The sequence below is a fragment of the Sphaeramia orbicularis genome, chromosome 3 (assembly GCF_902148855.1).
Source record: "Sphaeramia orbicularis chromosome 3, fSphaOr1.1, whole genome shotgun sequence".
Taxonomy (NCBI): Eukaryota; Metazoa; Chordata; class Actinopteri; order Kurtiformes; family Apogonidae; genus Sphaeramia; species Sphaeramia orbicularis.
The window spans coordinates 57,348,930-57,374,702 of NC_043959.1; the positions used below are offsets into that span (position 1 = coordinate 57,348,930).

At 37.4% G+C, this 25,773-nt stretch overlaps 1 long non-coding RNA gene across 1 annotated transcript; it reads right to left on the minus strand.

Annotated features, from left to right (window-relative positions):
• Window positions 1-882: 882 nt before the first annotated feature.
• LOC115416541 (uncharacterized) lies at window positions 883-25,693 on the minus strand. Its single transcript, XR_003934995.1, has 5 exons — window positions 25,679-25,693; window positions 20,647-20,650; window positions 19,776-19,779; window positions 7,494-7,503; window positions 883-995 (listed from the first exon to the last, which is right to left on the minus strand). It is a non-coding gene; the product is annotated as an uncharacterized LOC115416541 (long non-coding RNA).
• Window positions 25,694-25,773: the final 80 nt, after the last annotated feature.

A 25,773-nucleotide genomic window follows, 5' to 3' on the forward strand; every position in this document is an offset into this window, starting at 1 on the left:
TCTCATGTGGCGCTGGATAACGGTAAAACTTGAACCGTCTGTGGGACTTTGCCATTTTTTCCAGCCCTGTGGGACTTTGTTATTTTTTCAAAGACAGAACCCCGGTGAGCTTAACCCTTTTTTAACCTCCGGTGCTTTTCTCATGTGGAGCTGGAAACCTAACCTCCTGGCCTGGTCTGACTCTTTTTTTTTTACTTTCTCCCCCTCTTCTCTCCAGTCACCTTAAAGCTGCGCACTGAGTTTTGGAACGTCTTCAAACCGCCCAGTGGAGATGGAATGCTGCCCCACATTACAGCCACACACTGGGGGCAGAACTCTGGCCCGGGTCAGTTCCAGGGTTAGGGCTCTGGGCTCCGGTGGGACCCAAATGCCAGCACCTCCCGGCGAACCCGGGTACCCCACACTTAAGCACTGATCACAGGGTAACCGAGAAAGGCAAAATCCCTGCAGCTGGAAGAACTGCACCCTTGGTACAACCATGGGAAAAAATAAATAAATAAATAAAATAAAATAAGATTAAATAAAAAACAACAACACCTGTGGTGGTACCAGGGGGGAGAAGGCAGGCAGGCAGGCAGGCACCAACAGTCAGGAACCACTGCCCGGGTGAGACCCTGCCAACCAGCCCCGGTGCCAGCCACCGGAGGAAGGAGAAGGACACTCCTGCCTCTACTAAGTGCAGAGTGGAGAAACCATGTCCTTGGTACAACCATGGGAAAAAAAAAAAAAAAAAAAAACAGGACAAAAAAAATATAATAATAATAAGATGAAATAAAAAACAACAACACCCGTGGTGGCTGATAGATTTTTGTGTGTTAGGTAGAGAATGGTGTGTATTGATATGCAAAAAATTAAAAGCTACATTGAAAACTGTGTCAAGGCTGAGAATTAGCTTATGGTTTTGCTGATTTGATGTGGAGTTGTGAAGTTTGAGTGAAAGGTTTTAGAAATTGTGTGCTTACATAAAGGTTTTGTGTGTAAGCAATTGAAAAAAACTATTTTATTTAACCTTAATTTAACCAGGAAAAAAGATCCCATTGAGATTAAATTCAACATATAGTTACAACATACGGAGTATAAAAACAATATTCTAAAATATTTTACCACACACTTATGTATGTACTGTCTGTAGTAAGTGTAACACTGAACAAAAAAAGGCCTAAGTCATTATGATGAATGGAGAGGGAGTGTTTTCCATTCATCATAGTGTTTTACATTGAGCACATCAGTGTTCAACCAGTTCTTATAAATGTCTATTCATATAATAGTTTGTGTGTGTCATTTAAAAACAAAATAGTATTTTAAGAGGAAAGAGTATTTTTTTGAAAGTAAAGTTTCATTTTGCAGGAAAATTGAGGGGTTTTGCCCATTGTGTGTGTGTTTTTTGATTTGTGTGTAGAGTTCTGAGAGTATGAGACATGCTTTCAGAGAATGTGTGTAAACAATATAATAAAAAAAACTGTAATCCCAAACTAGCATCTTTTCCTAACCCTAACTGAAATTTGTCTATTGTTTTAACCCAAACTCTTATGGGAAATAGTAACAAGATTTTGTGAAATCAAAACCACCTCCTTCCTATTGTTGAAAAGCAAAACACCTGTAGTATGACATTCATATACCCAGTACCCAGAAAGTACCCAGAAATGTTGATGTGCAGTATATTTTTGGTGAGGGAGTATTTCTGTTCTGCTTGCACAAATGCAATTCTGGGAGTACAGGGATGTGACTTTTCCTTGTGCATATTTGTGCTTGTGCAATATTGCGGTTGGGTGGAGGAGAGAGGGGGGTGGAATCTTTGTTGTATTTTTCTTTTTCTATTTTGTGATGTGTCTTGCATCTGTTCTTGAATTTTAAATAAAATCTAAAAAAAAAAAAAAAAAAAAAAGTAAAACATTAAAAAAACAAAACAAAAAAAAGAAAAGAAATTACATTACTGCTATTTCATACCATAAATAACTCTCCATTCTCCCGAGTTACTGTGAGGTTTTCATAGTGGGGGCTTGAGCTCCCACTTATGGTTTTTACAACTTTTAACACTGGACTAACACCATTCAAAAGTATTTTTTATAACACAGCAGGAACGAAAATATAATATTTATCTAAAACTTTTCAGGTTTCATTGTGTGCATAATGTATTATTACATGCACTACTGCAAATAGGAGGAATGAGGTAAAGAATATGGGAATCCCTTTCAAAGCTCTAACTGTATGGCCATCGAAATTTATATAGCAAACCTGGCCCATAAATCATAAATGTGCCATATGTTGTCATTACATACATAAATCCTCCACTTTTATATCACATCAAAGTGTATTTTTCTGTCAAGAAATGTGTGCATTCAAATCTAACACTAGTGTGAGGCACTTGAGCAAATAAGAGAAGAGGGGAAACAAATATTTCAAAACGCAGGAGCGTCTAAGTCCATTGTCAAAACCAGTAAGAACTAATCGGAATTGATCCTCATGTAGCAGCAACACTCGGGAAATCCATCCATTGATAAACACTTTCTTGAGAAAGTCACGCTGTGGCTCCAGCAGTGGCTTTTCGTTTCCATTTGTGAAAATGAGCCGGCAATTTATTTCTAATTCAAAAATGCTAGCAATGGGCTAAACACAATAGTGTCTGCATGGCTCTCTCTCAATATGATTTATGGGACAGAATCTCTGTATATTTCTTTGGCGATAATAAGAAAATACAGCAATAAATCTGGAAATGTCAGGCAATTTTGTTATCACCTTGTTGGAATATCTGAATACATTATCAGAGGAGAGGAGAGGAAGAGGAGAGGAGAGGAGAGGAGAGGAGAGGAGAGGAGAGGAGAGGAGAGGAGAGGAGAGGAGAGGAGAGGAGAGGAGAGGAGAGGAGAGGAGAGGAGGAAACAAGAGGAGAGGAGGAAACAAGAGGAGAGGAAGAGGAAAGGAGGAGAGGAGAGGAGATGAGGGGAGGGGAGAGGAAGAGGAGAGGAGTCGGTGGTAACTGGGCAATAGCTGAATTGCTTGGGGCACTGCAGCTGCATTTAGTTCCACATTGAAATAGTAGATAGATAGATGGACAGACAGATGGAGATAGATAGATAGATAGATAGATAGATAGATAGATAGATAGATAGATAGATAGATAGATAGATAGATAGATAGATAGATAGATAGATAGATAGATAGATAGATAGATAGATAGATAGATAGATAGATAGATAGATAGATAGATAGATCCCTACAACCCCTTGTGAGTCTGCCTTCCTGCTGCAGAGATCAGTAATCACTCTGGATAAATAAAGCCCACATGCACAGTCTTGTTTGTGGACATGCTTGTCATCATTGCAAAGGTCATTGAAACCCCCACCCTGCCATCCCCCACACTGCCCCTCTATCACTGCCTCACTCACACACACACACACACACACACGCACACACAAACGAGAATAAAGCGCACAAGGAAAAGGCTGGTATGGAGATCACTAGCTCATTTGTCTCTTTATCAGACTGTGTCTCCCTCTCTCCAGAGGAGGTGTCTGTTTGAAGAATGTGCCACGGTTGGGAGGATGAATTTGCATGATGAACTTGGAATTTATTTATTTATTTTCCATCAGGCAGAACCCCACCATCATCACCATTCCTAAAACTGATTTCTATTATGCACGGGGCAACTGCAGATTCTTTGTCAGTTAAAGGCAATGTCTCGGATAATGATTGTTTCCTTTAAGCTGTTACACATGGAAAAGCAAAGATTTGTTAGACTTCAAAAGAACATTCATACATAAATCCTTGGTGTAACATTGTGAAGCATCATAGCTTTCGAAGCAGCGCGCATTCGAATGGCTATCCACCGACAGTATCCATAAAATGCAAAAGAACATCTGAAGAATATAATATGATAGGTGCACTAAGTGAGCGAGATACAATCTGATTACAGCAATCACACTTAGTTTCAGTTTGTCATATGATAAATGTCAAACATTGACTTCTAAATTAAAAATCCTCCGCTTGTTTTACCGAAAATAGATCTAGTCGACGGAGAATCACAAATGGAGAATCACAGATGAGGCGCCATTCCCATTTCCAGCTGTACTTAAGTCCCCTTCACACATAGGATGATAGCTGAAGCGATGGAAGATAATCTTAAGACATGAAATTACTTGTCAACCACAGCTATAAGTCATGAGTCAGTTAGAGGGATAACCAATGCCACATTTAGATGCATCGTGAGACTGACTACTCGAGCAGTAAACGTTAAAGCCACTCCAGCTGTGATGAGTTTACAGTACATCAATGTGTGGTCTACAAAGAGAAGAAGAAACGATAAGAAGCAGTGGCGGTTTGATGAGAACATTGATCTGCACCTCGTTACTAAGACATGCTTGAACAAGTGGCAACTGCTTTTCTATTTTATTGTTGTCATTTTATGGTGGAGGAGGCGACGGGAAAGAAAAATGGGGACATTTAACCTTTTTGCCTGCCTGAAGCACCCTTGAAATTGATCAAATCCTCCATTATTATACGTGATAATCTGGAGGTCAACGTCAATAACTATGCGAACGTACAGCGTATTTTTCACAGACAAACATGGCTTGTGGTTGTCTGCATGCTGCCGAGGAGTGACATGATTTGAGCCACTGGGGCACACTTGCATAAGGATTATCAGCTAAAGACACCGGTTTCCTTGACAACAATGAGCAAGTTTAGCAAATGTGGTGACAGCCTCTGCTCGAACCAGAATTTCTTTCCCTGGAACCAGTTAAACTTCCTCAGTGGTGTTGCTGTGTTATAGGACTTGTGGAATTTGCAGCTGTGGTTCCAGAGCAGTGTTTAACCCATAAAGACCCAAACATAACCAGGCGACCAAAATCAAAATCATATTAACCCTCTCATGCATACTGGTCACTCCGGTGGACAGCTCTTCTACAGCTGTTCTCTTGTATATTCATGGATTTTGTTGTTTTTTCGATTTTTTTTTTTTTTTTTTTTTTTACACATATCTTCATTAAGTTTTAAGACACTACATATCTTTTCTGACATGAATTGGTAACATTATGTAGATCTCTCCTGAGCATAAACCCCCAGAATCACAAGTCCTCCCCATAGTTTTCACACAATTTATCACTAAATTCATGTTTCTGTGCGTCAAAAATTAAATGTGTGGTGTCAGGCTGAGTGGACATTTTTGCAACTTAACAAAAAATAGGTTCATAAGAATTTTATTTTTTTCATTATTATCTTTTTTATGTATTTTTTTTTAAATTATTATTATTATTATTATTATTATTATTATTTTATTTATTTTTTAGAAGAAATTTTTCAATCGCATTGTTTTTTTCATGCCTAAAGAGGAATAAAATCTCTCAGGAAAAATTTTTGATTAAGGTTCTCATAATTCGTGCATGGAAGGGTTAAAGGTGGGATGTGAGATGTTTTCCTGGAGCATTTTTTACTATATTGCTTAAAATCCCTTTCACACCTTGATTACAACCAAATAATTAAATGCCCTAAAAAAAAATAAAAAAAAAAACATTCAGTCACCTGTGGAACAGACAGGACTGAAAAAACACCATCCAATCATTTTGAGCGCCCAGTTGAAATGATTGAACGGTGATATGTCTATCAAACTCAACTGACATTTGTCCCTCCCCCCTCTGTGCGTACCCCTCTTTGTGCATAAATCGTGCGTTCTCAGAGGCTTGGAGCACTTGTACGGGAAACGAAGCCAGAGCTTTGCTGTATTAGCTATATTAGGATGGAAAGTTAACAAGCAAACTGTTTTGTCACTAATGTCACGTTTCCACTACATGGAACCGACTCGGCTCGTCTTGACTCTGGTACCAGGTCCTATTCCTGGAATTTGTTTTCCATTACAGGATACTATCAACTTTACAGTACCTGGACGTCATAGTGATGCAGTGCGTTACTTTCGTGTCATCTGCTCAGCCTGATAATCAGCCTGACATCTGTTAGCCTGATAAACTCACTCATTGTGTGTTGTCTCGTCAAGCTCATGCTGAATTTTTACATTGGCCACCAAAGACTGAATATCCTCGTCCAACCATGGTGTAGTTTTATTAGGCTGTCATCATGTGGATTAACCTACCGCTATATTTACTGTAAACTTCCACATCTGTTTTTTGTAAAACAGCGAGTCACAGAGAAAATTTTCTGACCAATCAACACATCATGTTTTAGTATCTGTTCCCCAGTCTTGGAACCTCAGCAGAGGTGATACCAAAAAACTAGTACCGGGTACCAGATTCCAGGTCCTTTTTCACAATGGAAACGCAAACAGGTCGAGTTGAGTTGAGTCAAGCCGGTACCACATAGTGGAAACATGGCATAACATAAATCACTAGGAAATGTAATGTTAGCCAGATAGGTATGAATTTTGGCTGTTCAGTAAGAGTGGGGGTGTTGGAGGTGACTGAATGAAGTGTGCATGGATGGGGGCCGGAGCCAAAGCTGGGGTCAGGGCCGGAGCCGGGCAAATTGTTGTTGTGTGGCGCTCATGAACCCTTGGGAACAAGCATGGTGTGTGCCAGTACTCTGGAGGCGTGGCTTCAGGGGGTTTGGACTTTTGAATTGAGTATTTTCAAAATGTAGCTCGCTCAAACCATTTTTCTAACATCTCCTACCCCACCTTTAATGATATAAAATGTTAAATAATTGTCGATCCAGTAATCCTATCAATGCATGTAAATAATTGGTGTAAAATACAGTTTATCATCTTTTCATGGTCATTAGATATGACACATTTGGATGTTCAGAGGATCTGTAGTGAACGTGGAAACACTGTCATCTTCTACAACATTGATTCATCAGTAAAACCCATGGAGTTGGATCATTGACAGTGGATGGAGACACTTGATTTACATTCAGTTAATGATATATTTTGCACTTTCTCTTCACTTTTCTCTGCTTTTGATATAATAAACCCCAACTAATCTGTGCTTTAGTGAATATCTACATGAGGGTCTGATCAAGCGAAAGTGAACATCAACATGAAAAAGTAAATTTGCATACATCATTTATCAAGCGGCCTGATTTTTTACCTAAAGATCTCTATTTTATGGAACTGTTATCCTTTTTAAAATACCACTTACACAAATGAATCACATTTTCTTTTGTGTTGTCCTCTATACGACGAACTGAGAGCCTCCTTGTTTATTGACATGTTTATCCAAAATCCTGATCTGTTCTGGAGCACTGATGACAAGATGAAATGGTTGTTTAGTTCAAATGTATATAAATTAGCATTATTTGTTTGTAAAGCCTGGAAAAAGCAGCAGATGTGTTTATTTAAATAGGTCAGTACATTGTCTTATCTTTTGTGCCTATTGTCTAGTATTTGGTCTGTGGTTTATATTTTTGTTGTCTTATAAACCCGTGTAAGGGCTGGGCATATTCTTATGCAGGACACAATAATAAAAATTCATTCATTCATTCATTCATACACAGTACAGGAGAAGTTCTGAACCTTCTGCTTGGCTGCATTAAATTAACAAAAAGACAAAAAACTGTCTATTACTTTGAGTAATTTAAATTCTGAATGATGAAGTTTGTGAATTCATACACTGGTCACATTTAAAAAGACTATCTGTGAACTGTTACTGAGAAATTACTCTTTATTTGTAATTTACCTATATCAGTATGGACCACCTCAAGTTGTAAATAACACTGTGTTAGTATTAAATACATTCAATAAAGCATTGTAATTATATCTGGCGTGTTGTTTTAAAAAAATAAGTCAACATTTTGGGTGATGCATACAACGGTAAACAGTTGTCCACGTGTTACTATGGCAGCCTGTCTACGTGTTACTACATTCTCATGTCAATAAAACAGAGACATTTCAATATTTTACTCCAAAATTTATCTTAACCATAGCTGAACAAAATATCTAAAAGGTTTTGTCCTATCTGATATCAGTTTCTGTTGAAAACTGCATGTTTTGAATGTTTGCGTAAAGGTTAAAAATGTGATGTCTGTTTCAAGTCCACGTTACCGAGCAGAAATTTGACACTTTTCACCTAAAAATCGTATCTCCCCAAATTTTGTCATACATAATGTTAAAGTGCTTATAAATACCTACTGAAATATGTATAATAACTGCATATAAGTTACTCGGCTTACATGACAGAGACTGTTGGGACACAAAATGTGTCCTCGTGTTGACGCTTGATCAGACCCATGATCAGGAAATTAAATATAGGAAAATACCCAATTTTCACATAAAAATGCAAAATACAAAGGATAATATTAGAGTAAATAGTGATAAATCACTTAAGAAAGGTTAAAAACAGAGAAAAATTGATTTGGAACTGCCACAAAAGTAGCACTGGGTCTTTATGTGTTAACTCACCTTAGTAAGTAATGCAGCTCACTGACTTGTTTACAAACTTTTAATCCATAAGGTACATGTGAAGTCACATATGCAGAAGCGGAAATGTAGTTACATCCGCATGATCACTCGATGTCATTAACTGTCCTCTGTTCATTTGAGCTGTGAGTTTGTTTCCTGTAAGCAGCCAAAAGCAATTACACACTGATTCATTGGGGTTTTCGATGTTTGAGTCGAAACTCAGATCCATACAAAAGTGAACGAAAACCAATGCTGAAATTGCATCATTAATGTTTAATCATCTTACATGTGCAATCCATTTGCATGTTTGTATTTGCATGTGCTGTATGATTTCCACCATCTCACTGAGTTAGTATCTCATGAGACCTAATTTATAGATCTTGAAAATATATACAACAAAAATGCATATGGCTATTTCCATGCATAAACCAGGATTTGGACACTATACCACATTTAGCATCAACATGCACCTATACACATAACATGAGAAGATTTTATATTTATGAAGTACTGAGTGCATGTTTGTGTATCAAGATGATAAGAAACAGATAACATAAAAAGGAAACACAGTGATTAAAGACATTAGAAAAAGCATTAAACTTAACTGAACATGAAATTAATTGAGTCCATCTCTTTTGCCTTAATTGCAGGACAGTCACATACATGTTTTATGAGGTATGACTTATAGTATCTGTACATAATGTCTCTAGTCATTTGCAGCTCAAGAAATAGGAGTGGTAGTGCATTACAGCTGTTTAGATACCCACTGGACCCCAAAGTCATTTAGCTAATTTCATTTTACTTGCAGATAAAAGCCCTTAACACTTAAAATATGTATTATATCAAAGCTGTGCTGCTAGTGTATCTTAGATTCTATTTGAACCGCATCCCATTTTTTCCTTAATAAATGCTTTAACCCATCAAGACCCAAATATCTACCATCAAACAAAATCTACTGATGTAAAATGAATGAATGAATGAATGATCCACTAACCTTATAAATACATGTAAATAATTGGTGTAAAATGCAGTTTATCATCTTTTCATGGTCATCAGATATGACCCATTTGGATGCCCACGCCGTAGTTACCATGGAAACACCATCATCTTCTGCAACATTGATTCACCAGTAAAACCCATGGAATTGGATCAATTGACCCTAGCCCTAACCCAAATCTCACTTTTTCTTCATTTTTCTCTGTTTTTAATATAATAACCTCCAACTTTAATCTGAGGTTTTATTAACCCTTTCATGCATGAATTATGAGAACCTTAGTCAAGATTTTTTTTTTTTTCCTAGAGTGTTTTTATACCTCCTTTGGCATAAAAAAAATTGCGATCGAGTTTTTTTTTTTTTTTTTTTCATGGAGTTACAAAAATGTCCATGCATTTATTTTTTAAGTACAGAAATATGTATTTAAAACCCAATATCAGAAATTAAAATGAAAACAATGAAATAAAAACATTTTTAAGGCTGCTAATTTGATGTTTTCTCACATTTTACCATACTCTAATACTAGTTATTACCTCATATAATATACAAAAAAAACCAACTCTTTTTGTCTAACAAATAACTGATTTACACTTAAACATGTTACTGCAGATCAGGTTTATCAAGAACAGCAAAGTTATAGTAATGGTATGAATTGCAGTGTATTATGGGATGTTGCATAAGTGTCCACTGTGTTTGCTCATATGGAACTAAAACAACAAAACCTATGAATATACAAGAGAACAGCTGGAGAAGAACTGTCCACTGGAGTGACCACAGTGCATGAAAGGGTTAATGTCAATATGATCAGTAAATTAAATATAGGAAACTACATTATTTTCACAGAAAAAATGCAAACGCAGATGATAATATTATAATAAATGGTGAATATAATTTTTTCTTTTGTTCAGACAAGGAATAGTTTTTAGTTTTTAGATGTTACCTGCTTGACAGTTTCGACTGTGACTCCATCAACCAGGACGAGGGGGCGTACACCCTCTCTCACACCTGGGATTCCCTCCTCCAGAGACCACCCAAGGTGGAGGAGGCACGGTCGGCTTGACGGGCTCTGATTGGCCCGTCGAGCCGACCAGCTGATAAATGACACGTCAGCAACACGTCGGATGACATTTCTGAGGAAGACTGGAGTCACAGCCGAAACTGTCAAGCAGGTAACATCTAAAAACTAAAAACTATTCCTTGTCTGAACAAAAGAAAAAAAAAAAATTATATTTACATAAACAGAAGACAAAATGAACGTCTTTAGCCTTATAATAAATGGTGATAAATCACTTAAGAAAGGTTAAATAGAGAGAAAAATTCATTTGGGAACTGCCACCGAAGTAGCACTGGGTCTTTACTGGTTAAATATAGAGAAATTTGATGTTTTAAGATGCATATTGGCAAGAATCTGGCCAAGCAATAAATATCATACGACAAGGGTTAAGACGGCAATTAAGGCTGTCACGATTCAATCTCAAAGGCTGGTATTGGGGATGATGAAGGCATGTTTTGGCTTTATAAGCACAAACCTAAGCCTGATCCTTTGTTTCCTATCAGCTCTCAGAAATGTAAACGGAGAGCGCAATTTGTGGCAGGATGTGGCTCGAATGTCAGCAGTGTGGAAGTATTGTAAATTGGAACATGAAAGCGGTCCACATGTAATGACTGGCAGCAACCGAGCTGTGATCAAGTAACACTCAGCAAAATACAATGAGCTCACTGAAGTAACTCAGGCAAATGCTGCACTGAAGCTGCACACACAATGCTGGATATAACCGCTTTAAAAGGACACAATAGTTCTACAAGCCTGGCCTCCTGCTTCATTTTTGATTTCCAAGGGATGTTATCACCAGGCCCAGGCCAAAATGTCTCTGGATGCAATCTGATGGACCTGCAGCCAATCAAAGCTACGGTCACAGACAAAAGCCAAGGCTGGACAGGCAGCAGTCACAGGTGGCAGCCCGTCATTGTATCACACCACATCTGACCCGCCCCGTATCAGATAAATGGCTGTGATTGGCTCTACCAAATCTAGGCTCAGAGGAGATCAGTGAGAATGGGAGCAGTGCCAGACCGATCTGGGAGAACCGGTGGAGATATACTGTCAAGGAGAAGCAGGAATCCCAGGCTGTAGTTTTATTATTATACTGTACAGCCGAATAGTGATGTTTATTCGTGACTGAGAATGTTCAAGTTGAGCCATCACACCATTTCGAAGTGGAATTTTTATTATATTACTAATTTTTAAACCATTTCGCTAGAGTAGTAGTAGTGGAGCGAGCCTTATAGAAATATTTTTTATGGTTTCTACTTTAACCTATAAAGACCCAAACATCCACTGTCGACCAAAACCATCTACTGATATAAACTGTTTCATAACTTCTGATCCATTAATCCTATCAATACATGTAAATAATTGGGCTAAAATGCAGTTTTTCATCTTTTCATGGTCATTAGATATGACCCATTTGGACATTTCAGAGGCTCCGTAGTGAACGTGGAAACACCATCATCTTTTAGAACATTGATTCACCAGTAAAACCCATGGAGTTTAACCCTTTCATGCACAGTGGTCACTCCAGTGGACAGCTCTTCTACAGCTGTTCTCTTGTATATTCATGGGTTTTGGTGTTCTTTTCATTATTTTTTTCTTTTCTTTTTTTTTTTTTACACACATATCTTTATTAAAGTTTTAAGACACTACATGTCTTTTCTGACATGAATTGGTAACATTATGTAGATTTCTCCTGAGCATAAACCCCCAGAATCACAAGCCCTCTCCATTGTTTTCACACAATTTATCAGTAAATACACGTTTCTGTGTGTCAAAAATTAAACGTGTGGTGTCCAGCTGAGTGGACATTTTTGCAACTTCATGAAAAATAGGTTCATAAGATTTTTTTTTTTTCATGATTATTTTTTGTATTTTTTTTTTTTTTTTTTTTAATTAAAATAATTTTTATTTATTTATTTATTTATTTATTTTCAGAAGAAAATTTTCAATCGCATTGTTTTTTTCATGCCTAAAGAGGAATAAAAACACTCAGGAAAAAAAATTTGATTAAGGTTCTCGTAATTCGTGCATGAAAGGGTTAATAAATGACAGTGGTTGGAGACAGTTGTTTTATGTTCAGTTAATGATAGATTTTACTGAGTCACTTTTTATTCTGTTTTTTTCTGTTTTGATATAATAATCGCTGAATTTACTTGGAGATTTGATGAACATCTACATGATCAGTGAAATAGATATAGGAAAATAGATGATTTTTATTGAAAATATTGCAAAATGCAGAGGATAATATGAAAATAATATAATATAATATAATATAATATAATATAATATAATATAATATAATATAATAGTGATAAATCATTTAGGAAAGGTTAAATAGAGAGAAAGATTTATTTGGGAACTGACACCAAAGTCACACTGGGTCTTTATGGGTTAAAATATAAATAAAATCTGGGTAGTTTTGGACAGTAAATTGAGCAATTCCCTTTATCAAGTTTTTGCCTGGTGGGAATAAGTGAAAATGCCTAAATCACAAACATTCTAAATACAACTAGATTGTTTGGTGTCAGATTAGTTGTCAACACCAATTTTTTTAATTTTGACAAATAATGCTTATTTAAACTGGTGCAACTGCATTATTCAGGAAAATACAATTGACTTGTATTGACAGATTATTGAATGACTGGGATTAGGGTATCAGGATTTAAAACTAGATTTGGATACCTCTTATTACATATTGCAGTACTGTTTTTACTGGATATATATTCTATATATGTCACAGTCCATGTAACACCCAACACCACAAAATGAATCACAGTGTGTAACAAATTTTACCATGTAGAAAATCATAGTAATAGGGCTGGGTTATCTCACAGTCCTAGATTGTTATGTATCTTAATTTGGCATATGATCTACTTTTCACAGGAATCGTACAGATCGTGTCTAAAAATGTACGTAGCAGCACTTTCAAAAGGTTCCTAATCAGCTAAGGTTTTTTTTCTGTTTTATTTTGTTTTTTTTAATGGGCCTTTCAACTGTGTATTGCACAGAGAGCCTTGCACTAGAGCTTTGATTAGAGTGTAAATATTTTTGATTCATTATAAAACTCGGACAAAACATAATAGGCCATGACAATCTACTTAATTAACGCTGCAGCTGAGATGAAAATGTGAATATTTGTTTACTTCATCGTGTATTATTGTCATAATATTGTCAGTATTTTGGTCCAAATTAATGCTGAAATGAAGAGTTTCTGGTCAGACAACAACTAAACGCTGTCTCACACTGTTTAAGCCTCTGAAAACCAGAGAAAACTAGAGGAAAACTTTGTTCACTTTTAACTTTCCTATATTTTAGAAGAGGAGTTTTAGATTGTGGATCAAAAGATTTTCATATGATCTTTTGCCGGATTGTCCAGCCTTATATTCAATATCAAAAAGCATTTTACATCAGTAAAGTCTATCAATGTTTCTGTAGTGTCACATCACTTTAAAGTCACTACAGCACCTCAGCTGGACCTGCTGTGTGGCATGTAAGCATCTACTCTGAGATGTAAATGTATGCATAAATGTGAACTGAAAAACAGCCACTTTTGTTTTGTTTTTATTTTTCCAACTTTCTATGTAATACCAATTGTACGTGTGTGATGTATCTCTAAAGTAGCCTAACTGCTGAAAGTCTTATTCTGCCCAATTAGAGTTTATATAATGGCACTGGTATATTATGTTGTCATAGCCTTTCTAATGTGCCTGCAATTTAGAATAAACAAAACACAGCAAACTTGTGGGTAAGGGAACAAAAGTAGGTTAGATTCAGCTTCCACAATATGTGACTTCAAGCATATAGCCAATGCAATGGTTTATGGAAATGATATACTTAATGCAAATGTGCATTTTCTGCAGTTTATATTCACCGCTATGGTTGTAACGGTATGGTCTTAGGTTTTCATAGTAAAAGATCTTCTTAGTATTACCGTGCTGTTCCTTTTTCCACAAATATGAGGAGCTATTTATGCATGTAGATGTACAAAACATAGACTCCGAATGTGCTTCTTTTCATTAATACGCTGTTGACATTTTAATTTGCAGTGCACAATCAAAGAAAAAAATGCCGTTTATAGAAATCTATCACTTTATTGATTGCTCAGCTCCATGGCTCTACACTGGGGTAGATCCATATACTGTATGACTATTGCCTATTGTTCCTGTGTCTGCCTCCCTCTGCAACGTAGCTGTCCCTTTTTCAGTTGAACACCCTGTTATCTTGATTGTGTGAACCTGCCCCTAGCTGAAGTCAGCTAAAACATTAATTGGACACCAGGAAAAGTTCACATTCCTCCTAGCCATTCGTTGCACACCTTTCCATTATTTATGTTCCCTTATGTGAGGTATTCCCTTTGATAGAACCAATCAATGAGCACTTTGAACACTTTCTACTTAAGGAAAAATCGCAAAGAGAGTAGTGAAAGAACAGAAAATTGGCAAACCCAAATTCTGCCAAATGGCAAAAGAAAAAAAAAGTCCATTGTATTTGGTTTGAAAAAAGGTGGTAGATGATAACTTTGATCCCTGCTGAGATTTCTGGAACCCACACATTCTCAGTGAGAGGTAGTAACTTTACTGGACATCGTTTGCAGCAGTGGTTCACCAAAGCACATAAATCAATCTGAACATTAAGTTAATGAGCCTTTTTTTTTTTTTTTTTGCTGTGTATGTTTTATCTGCAGTAGTACACTGAATAATGCAGCTGACATCTGCCATAACCTCAAGACGCTCAATATATGTCTCACAGTATGAGGATTCCCAGCATGTGTATCCGTAACTCAGCTCACTAATGCACATACCATGTAATCCTAACATCCTAGTCTGAAATCCAGTCATGGTGAAGTGGCATTTCCCCTCTTTGTTCTGTTTCTCCGGGGCAAAATGCAGCAAAAATATTCTCCAAAAAAAAAGAGAGAGAGAATTCCCAATTCACAGTCATCATCATTATTCAGAAAATATTCCTGTTTTGATGAAATCTTGGGACTGAAAAGCTTTATTTACTTGAAAACAAATCTGAGCCCCTGATACACTGTAATGTGGACTGTGGTAACCGAGGATCCAGATTCTCAGTAGCCTGTTGTGTGAGCACAGCCATCAAAAATTCCCTTTTAATATCCTTTGCAAATAAAACATTGTGTTCGGTTAGTTTCTGAAGATTTCCAAGTCTCTGTCTCAGTGCTCTCTAGTTGATGCAGCCTACACTTATTGATCATCTCACTAAAACATTCCCTCTCGTTGCACAGCAAGGACAAGAGCTCATGATTTAAGAATTAGAACTTAGTTTTAGTTTCGGCACGTTTCAGTTCACGTCTTTTATTTTCCCAGTGCTCAGCAAAATACTATCACTGATTTATTCACTTTGATTTCTGGGTGATGGCTGTCTGCGCATGGATAGTAAGCAGGTAAAAGAACCTCAGGACCAGCTAAATTATGCATGGGAGAGTAAATAAAGACAAAAACAGGTCAGGTCTAGTGTCTTTATATGAACAATTCTTACTTTTAATGTCTTTTTCAAAGTATAATTAGCCTGGGAACCAGACGCATCTGCCTGAGAGCAAATGTTCATTTGCTCTGGCAGATCGGTCTGGCACCGTTCCCATTCAAACTGATTTCCACTGAGCCCAGATCAGGTAAGGCCAATCACAACCATTTATCTGATACGGGGCAAGTCACATGTGGTTTGGTATGATGACGGGCTACCACCTGAGGACTACTGCAGCACCATCCAGCACTGGCTTTTGTCCTATACCATTATTGTAATTGGCTATATGTAGAGACATTTTGGTCTGAGTCCTTTGATAACACGAGGCAATAAAAAATAATTTTCAGCTGCTACTGGAGACAAAATATCTGATCTGGTTTCCATTTCAGAAATACCTTCATGAAATATTTCCCCATGTTCATCAATAACATGACCTAAGAAGCAAGAACGCTAATGGAGAAGGTGAATTTTGAGTAATATTCTGCAACCCATCCATTGATAAACACTACTTCCAACATCCTCAACTAGTTGATCAAAATTTGGGGCCCTATTGTTGCCGAGACACTTTTGCACTACTTGAACAAATGAATCCATGTCGCTCGTTCTAGGGAGTTGAGTGCCGAGGGGAATATGTGATCAAATCAATGAGTTCTGCAATCAGGGCTCCAATGAAAATTCCACTTTACAGCTTTGTATCATTTTAGACTGTACCAGATTTTTTTCTCTCTGGCATTGTAACAGGTCAAGAACTCCAGGACCACTTATCATATACAACAACTTTATTTTCTATACTTTGTATACGACAACAAGTGCTGCTGGCATCCTCGACCTACTGCAGGTTTTTCTCCTTCTCCATGTACCTTGGAAGTAGGTGAAGTTCTGCCAAAACTTTTCTTACTAACTTAGATTTATTTCTGGTATTAAAAGACATCTGAATTTTCATCAGAATTTACAGACCCAACTATCATGTTATGCTGCTAATGGCTTTATAACAGCAACAAAAAGGCCAATACATACATCACTGTACTTCATTGGGGTTTTCCCATGGTCTTTGGCAGGTTATGGCTATCTGGGTTCCCAAAGTTTGTTGAAGATTTAAGGATTTAATAATATTCTGCTCTTTAAGTTTAAGAGTAGCTGCTTCTGCAATGTCACAACATTTATTTCCATCCAGAGCTGCATTAATTTTTTACCAAGATCTTGTGTTGATGAAGGTTGGAGAGTTGGATCGCTGCACAAAGTCTTCTCCAGCACATTCCAAAGATTCTCAATGGGGTTAAAGTCTGGACTCTGTGGTGGCCAATCCATGCGTGAAAATATTGTCTCATGCTCCCTGAACCACTCTTTCACAGTTTGAGCCCGATGAATCCTGTTATTGTCATCTTGGAATATACCCATGTCATCAGGGGAGAAAAAATCCATTGATGGAATAACCTGGTCATTCAGTACGTTCAGGTAGTCAGCTGACCTCATTGTTTGGACATATAACATTGTGAACCAAGACCTGACCAACTGCAGCAACCCTAGATCACAGCACTGCCCCCGCAGGTTTGTACAGTAGGCACTAGGCATGATGGGTAATCCCTTCATGCCTAGTGCCTATTCTTACCCTGATGCACCCACCACTCTGGAACAGGGTCAATCTGGACTCATCAGACCACATGACGTTCTTCCATTACTCCAGGGTTCAATCTTTATACTCCTAAGCAAATTGAAGCTTTTTTTCTGATTAGCCTCACTGATTAGTGGTTTTCTTAACCTGTTCAACCCTGACCATATTTTCAGGGGAAAAACGCCTAAAAAGACATACCCAAAGTAAATGAAGAATTCCTTCACAATAATAAGGTTCATATGGATGTTCTTGGTGTCTATGGACATTTAGAGACGTCACAGAATCTATTCCCATTGTCTAAAATATTGTATCTATTACTATGCCTGAGTAAACTGTAACAAACTAAAAGAGAAATTGGAATTTTTTATCCTTGCCTGTTTTTTTTCGGCTGGATTGATGATGATATGCATAAATTTATTGTTCGTGTCGGAGATTTTTAATAGCGTATATTTCACCCCACAAAGATTAAAAATCATGTTTGAACATTAAAGTTTGCACTAAAATACACTTTTGATGTACTTTTATTAACATTAGGGTCTAAATTTTGAGCAAAAGTTGAAAAAAACATTCATTGCCCTGATTTATTATATTTTTATAGTAGATGAATATTAATATAATTTTTTCGGCCCACGGGCGGGCTGATAGGGCTAAAGGGGGTCTACACAGCTGTTAAGTCACAATCTCTTGAGTTCCCTTCGCACTGTGTGTCGAAATGTTCATACTTTCACCACTAAACATAGCCCTGTTCTACTGTTCTACTGTTGTTTGTTTTTTTTTAACAATTTGATTTCACCAAACGTCTAAGTGACTGCCAATCATGATCATTCCAGATTTTTCTTGAAGACAGTGTTTCCCCACTATCCTCTCAGCTTTTAATAATGCATTGGACAGTTCTCAGCTCTAGTAGTTTCAGCATTCTCCTTAGATGTTTTTTTTTTTTGTTCGCTTGATGCATGCCAATAATTTACCCCAAAACAGATTAAACTCTTTTCCATGACCACAGGATGTGTCTTCCAACATGGTTGTCCAAGAAATCAGAAGTTACTCAGTTAGGGTTAAATAACTTGTTGCCAGCTGAAACATAATCACCCATGCAATAATTACCCAATGGGAGGCATTTACCTATTCGTTTAGTTAAAACCAGGTGGTGACTTTTCTTTTGGCTGGGCAGTGTACATAGACTGTGATAAATGATAAAATCCACAAAATTTCAGGCTATGACACAAGGAAAAGAATTAAATGTCATTAGTGCGACACATCAATTGCAGCTAGAAACAAACAGCAGAGCCAGGTGAATGAATCCAAGTAGGAATTGCAGTAGTTAGGTCTGCAGAAGAAAATTCAAGGTCAAGGGAAAGGAGTAGAACGAGGACCGACCTTAAGATGACAATTTAAAAATGGCAGCATGATGTTAGGAGTTCTGGTAAACCTAAATATTGTCGTGTCTCGTCAGATTTGTTAATTATGTTAATGTTTAGTGTTTCATGTCTTGTCTTTGGTTTTCAGTGTTTTGTCTTTGTTTCATTAATCACTTTATGCTAAGTTTGAGTTTCACATTTGGTCCTGTCTTGCACTTCTTGTTTTATTTTGTACACATCTCTTCCCTTTCTTTGTGTGTTTTCCCACCAGTGTGATTGTTAGCCCCAGCCCTGATTTTTGTCACCTGTGTTCCCCTACCTCATACATAAATAGTCCTGTCTGCCTTTGTCTCGTGCCAGTTCGTCTGATTTCGTCATTGTGTTCACATCAAGTGGCCAACCAGGCGTTTTCCATGTTTGTCAAGATTTTGTTTCAAGTTGTTCTGAAAGAGTTTTGTCTTCATCATAGAGATTGTTTTTTAGTTTGATATATCCTCCTTGAGAGCGCTTTTTGTTAATCACTTTTTCATTATTAAAATACTTTTCTTAAAATCTTCAGTTTTTGTGAGTCAAGCATTTGAGTGCACTATTTTGTAAGTCTAGGAGTTCTAACAAATATGTCTGACAAGTTAATGGTACATCCATGGCAAATCAGCTGTTAAGTAGTTCATACTAACTTCACGCCTTAAGTCACTGTAAATCTCTCAGAGTGTTCTTTTCTCCCAGACTTTCTTTAGTTGCTTTCATTCATCACTGTAAAATATAAAACCACTTTTGCAACATTTTGTCATCTTTCATCTGGTACAGCACAAACTAAACAGCATACTGTATATCCAGCACAAGGTAGGTAAGAAAATATTGTATTTTTCAAAAATGATATTTAATTTCACCGGTTTTCCAAGCTTTATTATTATCAAATGTGAGTACACAAAGCTTAAAGAGAAACTTTGCTGAAAAAATCATTAGAGCAGTGGAAGGTTTTCAGACTCTCCACATGAATTTTTAATCAATTTAGCTTAGATGGTGTCTAAAAAAGTTTGGGTGCTGCTCATAAACCTTTAATTGTAGAGAAAACCCTGTATTTCATGCTTTGGCACTTGGAAGTGGCAGGGTGATGATAGGTAGTAGCTGTGTACAGGAAAGAGGAAAATCAGCAAAATTTGATAACAGTTCAATGTTGCCATGATGGTATGAGACACAATAAGTAAACAAACTTCACAGCCCCCACCAAACTGACTTAAATAATCCTACAGGTAGCTGATGATGATGCTCCTGCCCATGTATTTAGTTCTCACTCAGGGTTTTTTCTTGGTTTTTAGACAACATCCAGAAGGCTTAAAAACAGCACTTGATAGTGAAATATTATTCCATCACAGCTCATTGCAGCCTTAAGCCTAACCTGCTTCATCTTAATATTATGGTCAGTACATAACGCTTGCAAGACAGGAAGCATTGGTAACCTCAGAAACAGGAACTATCTACAGTTGGGTAGACACGTGCCTAAGAACAACAACAACACATGAGATTGCTAGGTACAGGAATGCAAGATGTGGGCTGACAGTTGGCTCAGCTCACGGTAGATGCGAGATCCCAAACCGGTTTGAACTGGAGTCAGATATTGCGCAACCTAAAGTCCAACCCATTGCACCCTAGTCCTTGCCCAAGAAGATAAAGTGTCCACGACACCCGATGATAGGGCTCATTCTTACTGAGACCTCAGCAGGGCCCATGTTTTACCTGTGACCAGAACAAACCTTGTTAAGGCGGCCATACACTGTGCGATTATTTCGATCGTTGCACGCAGCTCCATCTCAAACTGTGCGAATCAATCGTAAAGTCAGGCTCACGATTCATGTTCTCACACTGTACGGACCGATGCTCGTATGCGAACTGACTGCTCACACTGTAGGACCATACACCAGAAGACGCACCACACGTTCGAGTGTTGTATCCAGAAATACCACGTTAAAATACCAAGGAATCTGGAAGTGCATAGACGATTGTGTATTGGCATGAGTCACGAAATGGTTGCGCTAAACAAAAACCAACAAGCTGCTTTGGCAATATGTGCCATTATCTGCAGGGAATCAAAAAAGAAGAAAAGATGACGATGTGTTTGGTGCAGGAATTGGTTGTCCAGACGTGGATAGTATGGGCTGTCAAACTTACAGCGAAGGGAACTAGAGGTAAACTGCAACAGCTGAACTGCACTAGGCCAATAGCCAGCTACTGTAAGCTTAGAATTAGCTTACAGTAGCTGGCTAACATTGTATTCACGCATGCACAGTGTGAGAATTTGAGGCCCATGGGCTCGTGACACTGCTTTGACAGTGTGATACCCTCACGAGGAGTGAGCAGGATTTCAAACAGCTCCGTTTTCCTTGCGAACACACGATTGCTGGTCATGAGGTGTTAATCGTTACACTGCACCAAGCACGATGCACGATCAGAGGCACATCTGGCCCGATCCCAGAAATAGTCACACGAGTGAGAAATCGTCTCTAAAATCGCATGGTGTATGGCCACCTTTAAACTGAGACCGAGATACATCCAGACTCATTCTTGGATCTTCCAACAAAAGAACACACTAACAATAGATTAAAAAAAAAAAGAAAAGAAAAGAACGTCTACCCTGGACCAACTGCAACCATTAGAAATTGAAAAGGTCATTTAGTTAGTTTTTATGCTGTTCACATTCATTTTGCATTAATTTGGTGAAGGTGGTACCCAAAATAGCTCAGGTGCTACAACTAAACCTTTAAAGAAGGAAAACCCTGCTTCTTCATTTTGATTTTCACACAGTTGTTTACTATGTTTTTGTTGTTGTGCATGTTCATGTCACAATGATAATGAAAATATTATTTATTGATCACTACTGCTAAGCTCACTTGGATCTCCAACACATCAGAAATGGATGGAAAAGGCCTTTCAAACTGTCCAACCAAGTTAACTTGTAGTAAAAATGACAGACTATGAAAATCAAAAAATGAGCCACAATGTGTTCAGCATCTTTGCTAAAGAAGCCCCCCCCCCCAAAAAAAAAGATTATTTGCAAGTTTTCTGTCAATCAACAAATGACTAATCAAATGTCTTTAGAAATATGATGAATCGTTACACTCTGCTATGGTTAGATATTTAAATAACAACATTTTAATGTAAAGTGTGGGCTTCCTGCATTCGAGTCCAAATATCCAAACCAGCAGTTCTGGCAGCGTTTAAGCGTTGGACGCCATCAGAGAGCAGTGTGTTTGCAGTGTTCATTTAATTTGTTTGGGTGGAAGGATCTGGACGAGACAATGTGAATTTCATCAAGTAATACCTTCTAAATATGCTTTTGGAAAAGTGACTGGTGCATTAAAAATGTTGAACCGCCTTCATGTTAGTGTCTGCATCTTCATATCAGCAACCTGTATCTGCAGCCTGTGCCAAAACCAGGATGTCATTTACCTCACTAGTTTTCCCTTGTATAAAAACATGTTTCTGAAGTGGTGGCTTTAGTCCAGCAAAACATTTGTATGTGATTGCCTTTGCTTGCACAGTTGAATGCATATCAGGCTATTATCTCTGAAAGACTTCAAAGCTGGTTGATAAATTAACTTTTATTATTTATTCCAGAGGGACATTGATTTGCAGTGTGGGCGCAAAATTTAACTATCACAATAAAAGCCCTGTGAAATCATTCAAGCATGGTCCACGCATAATAAACAAAACACCACATCACATGTCCAAATCAAGAGGCGACCTCATTTGTCACTTAAAACATCACCTTTATTTTTAGCAAGTCATCTTTAAATATGAATTCCCTAAAAAGTGTTTTCAAGTCTTTGTTGTACAATCTGAAAAAAACATCTTTCTTGTGCGATTTGTGTTATTTCATACAGATTTATTACTACGACACTAACTGTTTTCAGACAAATATACACAAATACAAGTGGAAATATTATATGTCAAATATAAGGAAGTGCTGTGCATGTTTTTCCCATGTCCCTCATCACTACGTTCACTGTTTTATGTTCAGAAGCAGATCCAAGAGGACTTCAGGTGGCTTTGCTGTTGTAATCCTCATATTAGTGACACTTCATTTGAGCCCCTCTCACTAATCTCAGGTAGCGGTTACACTTAATGATTCTCCGGTGCCCTCATTCTGCTTAAGTAAATGGGAAAAGGGGAATGAGACAGACAAAGGGGCAGAGACACTTAGAAAAAAAAAAAAAAAAATGGAAAAAAAGAGAGAGGGAGGGTGGCGAGAGATGTGGTTCAGTAGAGTCACTTTGCAGGGAAACAGTGCCATCTGTTGATACTGATGAAGCAGGACCAAATACAAAGACACAGGCACAAATTGAAGGACAACTTTTACTCATGTGTATACCTGAAACACCCTTATCAATTTATACAAAATCACAACCGAAGCTCATTTATTCTCAGGCTTCTTTGTGGAAAAACCATTCGAGAGGAATACGCAGGAATCACATTCGTCAGCTATAATGGAGCAAAGAAGAAAAAAGCTGCATATGGCAGAATGAAAATGAGCCACCAGTGAATCTTTTTTAATTGATCAGTCTCTTAGCAAAGTAAAGGCAGAGGGGAAGGAAAACAAACACTCCAGAAATGTTGATTTGGAACAGACACTTCAGAGAACAGATTAGACTATCTAATTATCATCTTTGCCTTCGGATGACGCCTTTGATGTGAATGTGACTGCGGAGTCTTTCCCTTCACTCTGTAAATAATGAGAATTCTAATTAAGGGATGGAATAATCGCGGGGCTCGTGGCCTTGGTTTGCTTGTTATTAGGGCCGCTTAAATCCTAGGGGATGGACGACGGGCATTTAGAAGGGCAATGTGGAGGGATGTTTGCTGTGTTTTTTCAAGGAATTAAGAGTGTTGGCCGATTTACTGGCAGTCTGGCTTTTATGTTGTCAGTAGCTATGGAGAGGGATGTCAGTCATCTTAGTTATTGAATAAAAAGGATGTTGCTGCAGATTTTCAACAAGTAGATTATAGCTGTGTTTTCACTGTGACTGGATTTAGTCCAGGGTGATGGGAACTTACATGTATTAGTATGTACTGCTCTGCCTAGCATTACCTCTATTATACATTAGTACGTCTTATTAGTCCAGGCTTAAAAATTATGAATGCGAAGCAATGCCAGCCCTGACGTGACACATTTATTTATTTTGTGCATTAAGGTAATTTTTTGCTTGTTTAGCAAGAGTTGAGTCATTATTAAAGTCAAAAAGAGTTATGTACGTAATTACCGTTTTTCCAAACAAGCAATTCTGAAATGATGGATTCAAATATTTTCAACATGTAAATTAACTATCATTGAGCTGCTTTTCTTGCTAAACAGAGTTATTTCACCAGCCAATTAGAGTCTTTATCCTGTAGTTGAAAAGCTCTGTGACTCATTTATTTATGTCACATGATGAGGATGGTTGTATAGGTCACAAGGCAGGTCAAGACAGAGTTAGTAGTGTCACATTCGTTAACTTAATGAACTAATGACTCAAACTTAATGAATTAAGCTGAAATCGATTAAACCTTTAACCTTATCGATGCTCATGTGACATCATCATGTGAAAGACTCACACTGCAACAAATGCCTCGGTCACCCCACAAGCCAGTGTATAGTGAAAAACATGAACAGGATGAGAAAACAACATTGTGGTGTGTAGTTTATTTTCAGCTAAACCATCTACTAATGGTGCTGCACTAAAGCAGGGGTTCCCAAACCTTGTCAGCTTGAGGCGCAAAAGAGAAAGTATCTCCCTGGGACCCAAAAAAATGATCATGTATTGTGACATCTGTTTTTTTTTTAACTGACTTTTTCATTGTCAACAAAATGTTTGATCAGTCCAGACTCATGAGAAGAGAGAGAGACCTTGCACACAGCATCTGAGCCTAACAGATCAATGTCGTAAAAAAATTATAAATAAATAAATTCACTTCTTCTGTTAGGAAAAGGAAAGTGAATTCACATATCCTTTTTATGTATTCTACTCTTATAATTGGCAACCCATTAAAAACAGTTCTCGACCTTAAGTTTTTGAAAGGTAGATCTAAACAGACAGTAATGAAAACTATGTTTAGATAACAACAAAATATTTGGCTTTTGTGTTCATTCTCATGGTCTTTTATTCTGGGTTTGTTCACGTTCAGTTTTCTCAAATTCAGAAAGCAGCCCAAACCTATGATGCCATCAGCTTTTAAAGCCTGGAGCGGATCATTTGCATCACTTTACATAGTGGGAGCAAGAGTTTTTGCAGATCCACTGAATTTCTGACTTTCAACGAACATAAGCATTATTCTGTGGTAATTATATGAGCACAGAAATGTATTCCTGACCTAATAATATTATTAATGATACCTTTAAACAACTTAGAAATGTCAGCTGTTTATCAGCTAAAACATTCACAACGCTGATGCAACTCATCTTGTTTATGTGTTGACAAGTCACAGTCAAGTCTAATGAAGAGGAATACAGGTACCTAAATTAAACCCAATTGAAATAATTAAATTAGAATATATAGTCATAATATGAATTATTGTACATGTTCATGGGAGGACAGATGTGGATAAATGAGAATTCATTACTTTAAACAAACACTGTCAAAACTGTTTAATTTAAACAAAAAAGCTTTTTTGTTTGTCCTGTTATTTAGATTTTAAATGAATAAATTAGACTTTCTTTAACAAGTATTTAGGATGCTTTGCTTACGAACAGACACAATTAATGGGCCAACCAATATTCATGTCAGCTCTGCGCTATGAAACTATAATCTGTATGCGCAAAGTAGCATCTACTCCAAAGTCTTTTGAGGCTGCTCAGGACAGCTGTATTCTATGGTGGTTGATTATAAAAAACACACATCACGCTGTTTTATTCATGAACGCGTTGGTCACTGCTCATTGCACACAAGTGATCCA